A 14098-nucleotide genomic window follows, 5' to 3' on the forward strand; every position below is an offset into this window, starting at 1 on the left:
AAAAAACAAAATCATCCAATGATTATTGACAGTTCTTTCCTGTGTCAGTATAACCAGTATAACATGGGTTAACCACAATTTGAAGACGGTAATATCTGCCAAGTCCTCTTCAGGAAGAGATTTGACTTAAATTAGAATTTTACCGTGCTTCTTTGTAGCTAAACAAAGCCTGCATCTTGCTGTAAGTGATAGAACTTATTTATACTTGATATCCTTTGAAAAGTGGTAGCACTTCACCAAATCAAGCAGAAAGTCTACCTAATTCTTCCAGATGAAATGACACATAAATGATCAGATAACAGCGCTGTTAATATTTAAATATTGGCATAAACCTATCTGTTTATTTCCAAGGCTGTTTGAGACCCACCAGAGGGAGGTGGATTTGTGTTTGTGTCTTGATTCAGCCTGTCAGTGTTTGGAGGGCATCTATTGTAACCCAAGCATCACCCAGGCACCAGAACCAGCATGACCAGTTCCTTTTCTGTAGCTCCACGACACATTTGAACTTATGCATGACTTTTCTCATTGCCAAGACTTTGGCCAGCATTTCTTGTTCATCGTTCTTCATATTTGTCTTTGCATCTTGGGTGAGTCACTGCTGTGCTTGTGACTGAGGCTTCCTGGGGTGAAATCCTGGCCCTCTTTTTTTGCCATCCCACACAATCCTATTGAGTGAGTCTGTTTTTTATTAGTTTGCAGATATCTCAGTACATTGGCCCCAAGTCAACATGTAAACTGTGTTTTCTTTTTCATGAAGCATAACCTATAGGAAAGGCCTAAGTTTAGGAAAATGATTAATGGAATTTATATGAGATCGCTGAATCACCCCCACCCCCTCACCAATACTCTGGTCCTTGGTTCATACCCTTGACCTAGCCAGTTCATGACCTTGAACAAGTCTCTCTCCAGGTCTCTAGGTCTCTGTTTCCTCTTGTGTAAGATGAGTGTACAGGTCTGTCATAGACATGCTCCTGCTGTTGCCCTCCTTGTGTCCATGGCAGATCACTAATTGAATGCCAAGCTCTTTCCTGACTAGCCTGGAAATGGCTTCAGAATCCTGAATTCAACATCCTCAATACACACAGGTAGATGGTACATCATTAAATGACTTTTGGGAGCACTTTTTCCTTTTTAAAATCACATCTTCCTACTTAGACTCTTTTGAAGGCTATCTGCGTTTGCATATTTTGTGATTTTTAAAGGGGATAAAGAGAACACTGATGACTGGCACTCTTGGGAAGTCTCCCAAATGACCTAGACTTGTGGTGGTTTTCCTGGTGGGATTTGCAAAGAGATTCAGGTACTCAGAGATCTTGATGGGTTTGATGATATTTTTATAAGATTGTTCAGGAAACCTTGTATTTAAATGCTGGTTTGACTGCTGCCATCTGTCTATTATATCGCAAAGACGAGGGATGATGTTTGAAGAGTATTTATTTTGTTAAAAAATTTATAGCACTTATCATATGGCATGCTGTCTTCTTAGCACATTTTAAGTATTAGTTCATTTAATCCTTACGATAACCCTCTGGGGTGGGTGCTACTAATTCCATCATTTTACAGATGATGAAACCAAGGCTCAGAGTGGTTAAGCAACTTGCCCGCAGTCACACAGCTAGCTGGTCAAGCGTGGAGCTGGGATTTAAACCCATCAGTTCAGTTTCAAAGAAAGCCCTTAACCACAACATTATTTTACCTCTTCACCTACTGGAAACCTGATGAGACATAGCCCATTTGGGAGCATTCTTGAAAAGATAAAAGTTTAGTGGAAGAGCATGGGCCCTGGGCCTCAACTAGTACCTACACATACCGTAACAATAGTGCCATGAGGATTAAATTAAGTAATCCCTGCAAAGGATCTGGCACACTGAGTAGGTGCTTAATACAAGCTACTATCTCTATCCTGCTTTTCCTCATAAGAAAGGATGCTTGCAAATATGTGAATCCAGGAGAAAATCAAAGAATCATGTTCTCTATTTTACATATATAGTTTTTTTTTTAACACTCCATTCTGAAATAACTTTTTACTAAAAGTACGAGTGAAGAAATCAAATGAATGCAACCAAGGGTTCAGAGTTCGGTGAAAGAATAAAGTGAAGAGAACTTGTTTAGGAAAATTAAGTGGTAGTCTTTGCATTTACATATGCTCTATGGCAATATTCCAAAGCCATTGGTTCACTCAACTTTACTATATAAAAGACGGAACCTCTTTCTGAGCCCTGATTTTTAAAAACAATTAGGCATCATTTTAGGGAATCATTATTTAGACAAAAGGCCAACAACAGCAACGAAACAAACCAGCTGTTGCTGCTTATGCCTACTGGCCCTCTCTCTCCTGGTTCTCTCGCCTGCAAACCTAACCCATTGTTGTTAAGTCAATTCTGACTCATAGTGACCCTATAGTCTCTCTGTTTGGCAGGATCAGATATTTACCAACGATCTTCTTACTTCAAAAAACTGCTCCATTCATTTCTTTCTTGGAAGGCTCACGGAGGTTCTGAGGGTGCTAAGCATTTCTTGACGACTAGAAAGGTTTCTCCTGAATTCATTCTGGCCATGCTTCATACTCAAATGCAAGTACAGTAATTCCTCTTTATCTGCAGTTTCACTTTCTGAGGTTTCAGTTACCTGAGGTCAACCACCATCGAAAATGTTAAATGAGTAGGTAGCATGAAGAAATCTCGCTCCATCTCACTCTGTCACTCACATAATTTTTATTACAGTATATTGTTATAATTGTTCTATAATTGTTCCATAATTGTTCTATAATTGTTGTTCATCTCTTACTGTGCTTAATTTATAAATTGGACTTTATCGTAAGTATGTAAGTTTTTTTTATGTAAGTATAGGACAAAACATAGTATGTATAGGGTTCGGTACTATCTGTGGTTTCAGGCATCCACAAGGATTTTGGAACATGCCACCCTTGAGTAAGAGGGGATTACTGTAAGCATACTTAGCAGTTTACTCCATGGATGGCACTATCCATTGATTGGGATTCCTTTGTAAGAAGTCCTACTGAGTACACATCTCAATCAGTTGCTATCGAGTCAATTCCGACTCATGACAATCCTCATGTGTGTAGAGTAGAATTATGATCCATCAAAACAGAAAGACAAGAGGTTTGGTGGGAAAAGATAGACAAACTTGCATTTGAATTACCTCTGGGACATTCAGGTGCAAATTTCTAGTAGGCAGTTGGGTATAATCATCTCGAGCTCAGAAAACCATGGTGGGCTGGAATATATGGATTTGAGGCTCTTCAGAGCGTACAGACCACTGAAGAATGGAGCATTTCAAGGTGTTGGAAGAGAAGAAGAAAGAGCTACAATGGAAACAAGAAGGGAAGGTAGCCAGAAAGGTACAGGGATAAACAAGACGCAGTTGCCGTAAAAACAAGGAAGGAGAAGGAGGATAAGTGTCAGATTCTAAGTGGAATTAATTAAAATAAGATAGGAAAAATGTTCACAAAGCAAATCAGTTGCTGTGGAGTCAATTCCAACCCAGGGCAACCTGACTTGTGTCAGAGTAGAGCTGTGCTACATAGGGTTTTCGATGATCATGGTCTTTCAGAAGTAGATGGCCAGGGCTTTCTTCCAAGTTGCCTCTAGGTAGATTTGAACCTCCAGGCTCTCTAGTAGGCAAGCACTTATCTGTTTGTACCACCCAGGGACTAGGCTCTTTTTCTGCCAGCTCTGGTGGAAGATTCTTCCTTGCCTCCTTCAGTTGCTGGTAACACGTTGCCATCGAGTCAATTCCAACTCATAACAACCCTATAGGACAGAGTAGAACTGCCCCACAGGGTTTCCTAGGAGCAGCTGATGGGTTTAAACTGCTGACATTTTGGTTAGCAACCGAGCTTTTAGCCCCTGTGCCACCAGGGCCCCAAGGATTTCTTGGCATTCCTTGGCTAATAGACAGATTCTTACCTACTGCTGTCTTCCTCCTATGTGACTCTATTTCCTCATCCATCCTTCTATTTTATAAAACACCACTCAGGTGGATTAGGGTTAGGGCCCATCCTACTCTGGTATGACTTCCTTAACTCAGCTGATAACATCTGCAAAGGGAAGCCCTACTTCTCCAAGTAAAGTCCTATTCCCTGGTGCAAGGGATAGGACTTCAACATTATCTTGTGGTGGGGGGGGAGTGGGGGGACACACTTAAATCAATCAAACCAGGCCAAATGGTAGAATCCATACCTTCAACAACTGGATATTGAAAAGAAGAATCACAAATACCTACTCTATCAAGTAAATCCACACATTTATTGACCACCTGCTCTACTTGAAAGACACTACACCAAGCACAATGATGGGGGGAAAAAAACAATAAAAAGCATATCACAGTCCCTGAGTATTGAGAACATAAATTTGTTACTTTATGTTTCATTTGAGTTCAATCTGGCATTATAACTTAATTTGAAACATGAGCTGCATTTATTCAGAAGGGTTAAGCTTTCTAAAAAAGGAAGGTGGTTTATATACCAAAGTGCGTAATCAAGATCAGAGGATTTTGTTCAAAAAAAAAAAATCAATCGTGTATGATTGTGCTCATCAAAATTATTCCTCGTTATCTCTGTCGAAGCCCTAATAAGTATTGCAACTTTATCCTATTTCTGGAGTTTTCTTGTCACTAGAACACATTCAATTTTCCCTGCTCTGTGGCTTGATATAGAGGGTAGCTTTCCCCCTTGACAGCAGTTGCCACTTAATGATTCCAGTCCCAGAACTTTGAAACCATCTCTTCAGTCTCTCCTCCTATTCTCTCTCTTTGAATTATGCATGCTACTGGTGTCTATCTGAAAGATGGTCCCTTCACCCCTCAACCCCCTTACCTATCTTTTAGCTCCTGGGACTCCCAGTGTTTCATCTTAATCTCTCTTGTAATGCAATATGACTCTTGAATTTTACTGCAGTCCTTACCAGGGTCTCCAGGAGGAAGTGAAAGAAAAGTCTGCCAGTGACATGGCAGCAGAGACTGTAATTTCCATGACCTTGTAGAGGCTGCTTAAGTTGTAGAATTTGGCACTATAAATGTTTGAACAGGGTTATGATCCATCCCTGACTCCAAGGACTCTGCTTCCATATCAATGGACACCCTCTCACCCAGGTTTCTGTGGATGAGATACCTTCTCCCCTAAACACTCCCAGTAGGAACATCTAGGCCAAATAAAACTTTCTGTGGCTTGTGTTAACTTAATTGCAATAGGACTCATTCACCTCTTTTCTGGTACATTTTAAAATTCTGGCTTATGTGATTAAATTCGGTGCTAGTGTTATAAAAAGAAGCTAACAGAGGTGGGGCCAAGATGGCGGAATAGACGGAGACTTCCCACGAGCCCTCTTACAACAAAGACAAAAAAAAAAAAAAACAAGTGAAACGAGTACATTTACGACAAGCTAGGAGCCCTGAACATCAAAGGCAAGGTTAGAAAATGAACTGAGGGGCGGGGAAAGAAGGAACGGTTCAGAAGCAGAGAGGAATTACTGGATCTAAATCACTGCGAGCCCTCAGGCACCATTCCCAGGAGCAGCTGTGGCGGGCTGGTACTAGCGTTCGGCCGCAGTTTCCTCAGGGAGAAGAAGCCAGACACACAGCTTACTCAAACCTCTGGAACCACAGAGGAATGGCGCTCTCTGCAAAAGCTAAGTACTTGCATATATTTTGCCGCGCCCCCCTCACACAAGCCAGCTTCAGTGGCTGTTGATTTCCCTGGCCCTGAGATAGGCCCTGTTGAGTGCCTACAGCCATCCTCCAGGCCCTAGAGAAGGAATAAATTTGAAATTGGGGGAAAAGATAATTTGCCAGTTCCACTAACTGGAGGAGCTCAGGACAGAAGTGGCTCCTGTCTAGGCATAAACAGTCCATGGACTTTGAGTGCCTTTCCCCTCTGCATGGACCTGTGTGGACCCAATTCAGGGGAATAGGCCCTTGTTGGCAGACTACAACTGTTCCAGCTGTGCAGTGGAGAGGTGGGTGTTTGATGTTTGACACCGCTTTGCCTATTAAACAGGGTCCTCATCTACCTACACCAGGGGCCTAAGGACTGGTGGCTCCACTCAGGTCACCCAGCCACCCGCGACAGGGGTCCAAGGATAACTGGTACTTCCCAGTCCTTACAACCAAAAATATTGGGTGCCCATGGTCTATCTGCAGAACCCACCCACCTGTATGCTCTAGGGAAGAGGGACACACTTTACTCAGAGACACGTGGGGGGATGATTCTCAGCCCCCCTGCATTGTTCAGAGCATGACCCCCTGCTGCAACCAGATGCTAGTACCTACACCAATCACCCCTGTCCCTCTAAGACTATAGGACAGAGCCTGTACCACGCTTTTGATGATCAGCTACCTGCACACACACACACAAAAAAAAACCTGAGCTGAATTCATACAAGAAAACTGAATGGACTCCTAGACTGATATACCTGATAACAGCTCTAGCCAGCTGGGGACAGGACACCAGAGCTCCAAAGGAGAAAATAATCAAGGTAGCTCACTCAAGCAACCCATTTGGGCATATCAAAACAAAACAAAGCAAAAAGCTATGATACAGTAAAAAAAAAAAAAAAAAAAAAACATAAAATAACTTAATACAATAACTTATAGATGGCTTGGAGAAAACAGTCAATATCAAGTCACATAAAGAAACAGACCATGATCACCTCAACAAGCTCTCAAAACAAAGAATCAAGGGATCTTCTACATAAAAGTGCCTTCCTAGAATTACCGGAGGCAGAATACAAAAGATTAATACACAGAACCCTTCAAGACATCAGGAAGGAAATGAGGCAATACACAGAACAAGCCAAGGCACACACAGATAAAGCAACTAAAGAAATTAGAAAGATTAATCAGGAACATAATAAAAAGTTTAATAAGCTGGAAAAATCCGTAGACAGACAGCAATCAGAAATTCAGAAGATTAACAATAAAATTACAGAATTAGACCTCTCAATAAAAAGTGAGAGGCGCAAAATTGAGCAAGTGGAAGGCAGAATTTGTGAACTTGAAGATAAAGCACTTGGCACCGATATATATGAAGAAAAATAAAATACAAGAATTAAAAAAAATGAAGAAACCTTAAGAATCATGTGGGACTCTATCAAGAGAAATAACCTACAAGTGACTGGAGTACCAGAACAGGGAGAAATAACAGAAAATACAGAGAGAATTGTTGAAGATTTGTTGGCAGAAAACCTCCCTGATATCGTGAAAGGTGAAAGGATATCTATCCAAGATGCTTGTTGAACTCCACATAAGGTAGATTTTAAAAGACAGTCAGCAAGACATATTATAATCCAACTGTCCAAAACCAAAGATAAAGAGAGAATTTTAAGAGCAGCTAGGGATAAACAAAAAGTCACCTACAAAGGGAAGTCAATAAAAATAAGCTCGGACTGTTCGGCAGAAGCCACGCAGGCAAGAAGGCAATGGGATGACTTCTATAAAAAAATTGAAGAAAAAAAATTGCCAGCCAAGAATCATACATCCAGCAAAATTGTCTTTCAAATATGAACGTGAAATTAGGACATTTCCAGATAAACAAAAGTTTAGGGAATTCGTAAAAACCAAACCAAAACTATAAGAAATACTAAAGGGAGTTCTTTGGTTAGAAAATCAATAATATCAGGTATCAACCCGAGACTAGAACACTGGGCAATCAGATGTCAACCCAGACAGGGAAATCACAAAAATAAATCAAGATTAAAAAACTCTCAAAACAGGGAAACAGCAATGTTATCACGTAAAAGAAGACAACATTAAAACAATAAAGAGGGACTAAGAAATGTAGCCATACATCTTTCATATGGAGAGTAAGACACGGCTATATAAAGAAATAAGAGTTAGGTTAAATTTAGAAAAAATAGGGTAAATAGTACAGTAACCACAAAGGAGACAAACTATCCTACACATCAAAATAAAATACAAGAAAAAAATAGAGACTCAGCAGAAACAAAATCAACAACAACAAATATGAGGAAAAGACAATATATAAAGATAATCTACTTTGCACAAAAAATTAAGTGGGAAAAAGAAACTGTCAACAACACACGAAAAAAGAAATCAAAATGATAGCATTATCCACCATTATACCTATCCATACTTACACTGAGCGTAAATGGACTAAATGCACCAATACAGAGACAGAGAGTGGCAGAATGGACTAAAAAACATGATCCGTCTATATGCTGCCTACAAGAGACACACCTTAGACTTGGAGATACAAACAAACTAAAACTCAAAGGATGGAAAAATACATATGTATCAAGCAAATAACAATCAAAAAAGAGCAGGAGTGGCAATATTAATTTCTGAGAAAATAGACTTTAAAGTTAATTGCATCATAAAGGACAAGGAAGGATACTATATAATAATTAAAAGGGACAATATACCAGGAGGATATAACCATATTAAATATTTATGCACCCAATTACAGGGCTACAAGATACATAAAACGAACTCTATCAGCATTGAAAACTGAGATAGACAGCTCCACAATAATAGTAGGAGACTTCAACACACCACTTTTGGTGAAGGACAGGACATCCAGAAAGAAGCTCAATAAACACACAGAAGATCTAAATGCCACAATCAACCAACTTGACCTCATAGACATATACAGAACACTCCACCCAACAGCAGCCAAGTATACTTTCTTTTCTACTGCACTTGGAAAATTCTCTAGAATAGACCACATATTAGGTCATAAAGCAAGCCTTAGCAGAACCCAAAACACTGAAATATTACAAAGCATCTTCTCTGACCATAAGGCCATAAAAGTAGAAATCAATAACAGAAAAACAAGGGAAAAGAAATCAAACACTTGGAAACTGAACAATGCCCTGCTCAAAAACGACTGCATTATAGAAGACATTAAGGATGGAATAAAGAAATTCATAGAATCTAATGAGAATGAAAACACCTCCTATCAGAACCTTTGAGACACAGCAAAAGCAGTGCTCAGAGGTCAATTTATATTAATAAATGCACACATACAAAAAGAAGAAAGGGCCAAAATCAAAGAATTATCCCTACAACTTGAACAAAAAGAAAAAGAACAACAAAAGAAACCGTCAGGCACCAGAAGAAAACAAATAATAAAAATTAGAGAAGAACTAAATGAAATAGAAAACAGAAAAACTGTTGAAAGAATTAACAAGACCAAAACCTGGTTCTTTGAAAAAATCAACAAAATTGATAAACCACTGGTGAAACTGAGAAAAGAAAAACAGGAGAGGAAGCAAATAACCTGAATAAGAAATGAGACAGGCGATAATACAACAGATCCAACTGAAATTCAAAGAATCATATCAGATTACTATGAAAAATTGTACTCTAACAAATTTGGAAACCTAGAAGAAATGGATAAATTCCTAGAAACACACTCCCTACCTAAACTAACACAAACAGAGGTAGAGCAACTAAATAGACCCATAACAAAAGAAGAGGTTGAAAAGGTAACCAAAAACCTCCCAACAAAAAAAATCCCTGGCCTGGATGGCTTCACTGCAGAGTTCTACCAAACTTTCAAAGAAGAGTTAACACCACTACTACTAAAGGTATTTCAGAGCGTAGAAAAGGACAGAACACTCCCAAACTCATTCTATGAAGCCACCATATCCCTGATACCAAAACCAGGTAAAGACACCACTAAAATAAAATAAAATTACACACCTATATCCCTTATCCCCCATGTCTCTGTCAGTTTGTCATACTGTGGGGGCTTGCATGTTGCTGTGATGCTGGAAGCTATGCCACCGGTATTCAGATAGCAGCAGGGTCACCCATGGAGGACAGGTTCCAGCTGAGCTTCCTGACTAAGACAGACTAAGAAGAAGGACCCGGCAGTCTACTTCTGAAAAGCATTAGCCAGTGAAAATCTTATGGATAGCAGCAGAACATTGTCTGATATAGTGCTGAAACGTTTCAAGATCCATCCTGAAGTACAACACTGTCAGTGATAGGATAATATCCATATCCCTACAAGGAAAAAATAATAATAATAAATTTTTAAATTTTTTTTACACAAGGAAGGCCAGTTAACACGACTATTATTCAAATTTACGCACCTACCACTAGGGCTAAAGATGAAGAAACAGAAGATTTTTATCAGCTGCTGCAGTCAGAAATTGATTAAACACGCAATCAAGATGCATTGATAATTACTGGTGATTTTAATGCGAAAGTTGAAAACAAAGAAGAAGGATCAGTAGTTTGAAAATATGACCTTGTGATAGAAACAATGCCGGAGACTGAATGACAGAATTTTGCAAGACCAGTGACTTCTTCATTGCAAATACCTTCTTTCACCAACATAAACGGCAACTCTACACATGGACCTCGCCAGATGGGACACACAGAAATCAAATTGACTACATCTGTGGAAAGAGACAATGCACAAGCTCAACATCATCAGCCAGAACAAGGCCAAGGGCCAAGTGTGAGACAGACCATCAATTGCTCATATGCAAGTTCAAGATGAAACTGAAGAAAATCAGAGCAAGTCCACGAGAGCCAAGATATGACCTTGAGTAACCCCACCTGAATTTAGAGACCCTGTGAAGAATAGATTTGACGCATTGAGCACTAGTGACCAAAGACCAGACGAGTTGTGGAATGACATCAAAGACATCATACATGAAGAAAGCAAGAGGTCATTGAAAAGACAGGAAAGAAATAAAGGACCAAGATGGATGTCAGAGGAGACTCTGAAACTTGCTCTCGAATGTCGAGCAGCTAAACCAAAAGGAAGAACTGATGAAGTAAAAGAACTGAACAGAAGATTTCAAAAGGCATCTTGAGAAGACAAAGTAAAGTATTATAATGACATGTGCAAAGACCTGGAAATGGAAAACCAAAAGGGAAGAACACGCTCAGCGTTTCTCAAGCTGAAAGAACTGAAGAAAAAAATTAAAGCCTCGAGTGCAATAGTGAAGGATTCTATGGGGGAAAATATTGAACGATGCAGGAAGCATCAAAAGAAGATGGAAGGAATACACAGAGTCATTATACCAAAAAGAATTAGTCGATATTCAACCATTTCAAGAGGTGGCATATGATCAGGAACCGATGGTACTGAAGGAAGAAGTCCAAACTGCTCTGAAGGCATTGGTGAAAAACAAGGCTCCAGGAATTGATTGAATATCAGTTGAGATGTTTCAACAAACGGATGCAGCACTGGAGGTGCTCACTCATCTATGCCAAGACAGCCTCCTGGCCAACTGACTGGAAGAGATCCATATTTATTCCTATTCCCAAGAAAGGTGATCCAACCGAATGTGGAAATTATAGAACAATATCGTTAATATCACACCCAAGCAACATTTTGCTGAAGATCATTCAAAAACCACTGTAGGAGTACATCGACAGGGAACTGCCAGAAATTCAGGCAAGTTTCAGAAGAGGACGTGGAACCAGGGATATCATTGCTGATGTCAGATGGAGCCTGGCTGAAAGCAGAGAATACCAGAAGGATGTTTGCCTGTGTTTTATCGACTATGCAAAGGCATTCGACTGTGTGGATCATAACAAATTATGGACAACGTTGTGAAGAATGGGAATTCCAGAACACTGAATTGTAATCATGAGGAACCTTTACATAGATCAAGAGGCAGTTGTTCAGACAGGACAAGGGGATACTGATTGGTTTAAAGATGTGTGCCAGGGTTGTATTCTTTCACCATACCTATTCAATCTGTATGCTGAGCAAATAATACAAGAAGCTGGACTATATGAAGAAGAACGGGGACTCAGGATTGGAGGATGACTCATTAATAACCTGCGTTATGCAGATGACACAACCTTGCTTGCTGAAAGTGAAGAGGACTTGAAGCACTTACTAATGAAAATCAAAGACCACAGCCTTCAGTATGGATTGCGCCTCAACATAAAGAAAACAAAAATCCTCACAACTGGACCAATGAGCAACATCATGATATACGGAGAAAAGATTGACCTTGTCAAGGATTTCATCTTCCTTGGATCCACAATCAACAGCCATGGAAGCAGCAGCCGAGAAACCAAAAGATGAGTTGCATTGGGTAAATCTGCCACAAAGGACCTCTTTAAAATGTTGAAGAGCAAAGATGTCACCTTGAAGACTAAGGTGCGCCTGACCCAAGCCATGGTATTTTCAATTGCATCATATGCATGTGAAAGCTGGACAAAGAGTAAGGAAGACTGAAGAGGAATCGAGGCCTTTGAATTGCAGTGTTGGAGAAGAATATTGAATATACCATGGGCTGCCAAAAGAACGAACAAATCTGTCTTCGAAGAAGTACAACCAGAAAGCTCCTTAGAAGCAAGGATGGCGAGACTGCGTCTTACGTACTTTGGACATGTTGTCAGGAGGGATCAGTCCCTGGGGAAGGACATCATGCTTGGCATAGTACAGGGTCAGCGGAAAAAAGGAAGACCCTCAACAAGGTGGATTGACACAGTGGCTGCACCAATGAGCTCAAGCATAACAACGATTGTAGGGATGGCTCAGGACTAGGCAGTGTTTCATTCTGTTGTGCATAGGGTTGCTATGAGTCAGAACCAACTGGACAGTACCTAACAACAACAACAGATACATGAGGAAATGCTCACAATCATTAGCCATTAGAGATATGCGAATCAAAACTACAATGACATTCCATCTCTCACTCCAACAAGGCTGGCATTAATCCAAAAAACACAAAATAATAAATGTTGGAGAGGTTGTGGAGAGACTAGAACACTTATACACTGCTGGTGGGAATGTAAAATGGTATAACCACTTTGGAAATTGATTTGGCGCTTCCTTGAAAAGCTAGAAATAGAACTACCATACTATCCAGCAATCCCACTCCTTGGAATATACCCTAGAGAAATAAGAGCCTTTACACGAACAGATATAGGCACAGCCATGTTCATTGCAGCACTGTTTACAATAGCTAAAAGATAGAAGCAACCAAGGTGCCCATCAATGGATGAATGGATAAATAAATTATGGTATATTCACACATTGGAATACTGCACATCAATAAAGAACAGGGATGAATCTGTGAAACATTTCATAACATGGAGGAATCTGGAAGGCATTATGCTGAGTCAGTTGCAAAAGGACAAATATTGTATAAGACCACTGTTGTAAGAACTCGAGAAATAGTTTAAATTGAGAAGGAAATATTCTTTGATGGTTATGAGAGGGGGAAGGGAGGAAACGAGGGAGAGTGGTATCCTCTAATTAAATAGTAGAAAAAAAAATTTTTTTTTTTAAGAACTACTTTAGGTGAAGGGAAAGACAACACACAATACAGGTGAGGTCAGTACAACTGGATTAAATCGAAGAAGTTTCCTGAATAAACTGAAGGTCAGCATAGCAGGGGTGGGGGTTTGGGGACCATGGTTTCAGGGGACATCTAAGTCAATTGGCATAATAAAATCTATTCAGAAAACATTCTGCATCCCACTTTGAAGAGTGTCATCTGGGGTCTTAAACGCTAGCAAGCGGCCATCTAAGATGCATCAACCGGTCTCAACCTACCTGGATCAAAGGAGAATGAAGAACACCAAGGACACAAGGTAACTACGAGCCCAGGAGACAGAAAGGGCCACATAAACCAGAGACTACATCAGCCTGAGACCAGAAGAACTAGATGGTGCCTGGCTACAACCGATGGCTGCTCTGACAGGGAACACAACAGAGAACCCCTGAGGAAGCAGGAAAGCAGTGGGATGCAGACCTCAAATTCTCATAAAAAGACCAGACTTAATGGTCTGACTGAGACTAGAAGGCCCTGGTGGTCATGGCCCCCAGACCTTCTGTTAGCCCAGGACAGGAACCATTCCCAAAGCCATCTCTTCAGACAGGGATTGGATTGGACAATGGGATAGAACAAGATGATGGTGAAGAATGAGTTTCTTGGATCAAGTAGACACTTGAGACTATGTTGGCATCTCCTATCTAGAGGGGAGATGAGAGGGCAGAGGGTGTTAGAAGCTGGCGGAATGGACACAAAAAGAGAGAGGAGAGGGAAGGAGTGGGCTGTATGATTAGGGGGAGGGCAATTAGGAGTATACAGCAAGGTGTATATAAATTCTTGTATGAGAGACTGACTTGATTTGT

The sequence above is a fragment of the Loxodonta africana genome, chromosome 1 (genome assembly GCF_030014295.1).
Source record: "Loxodonta africana isolate mLoxAfr1 chromosome 1, mLoxAfr1.hap2, whole genome shotgun sequence".
Taxonomy (NCBI): Eukaryota; Metazoa; Chordata; class Mammalia; order Proboscidea; family Elephantidae; genus Loxodonta; species Loxodonta africana.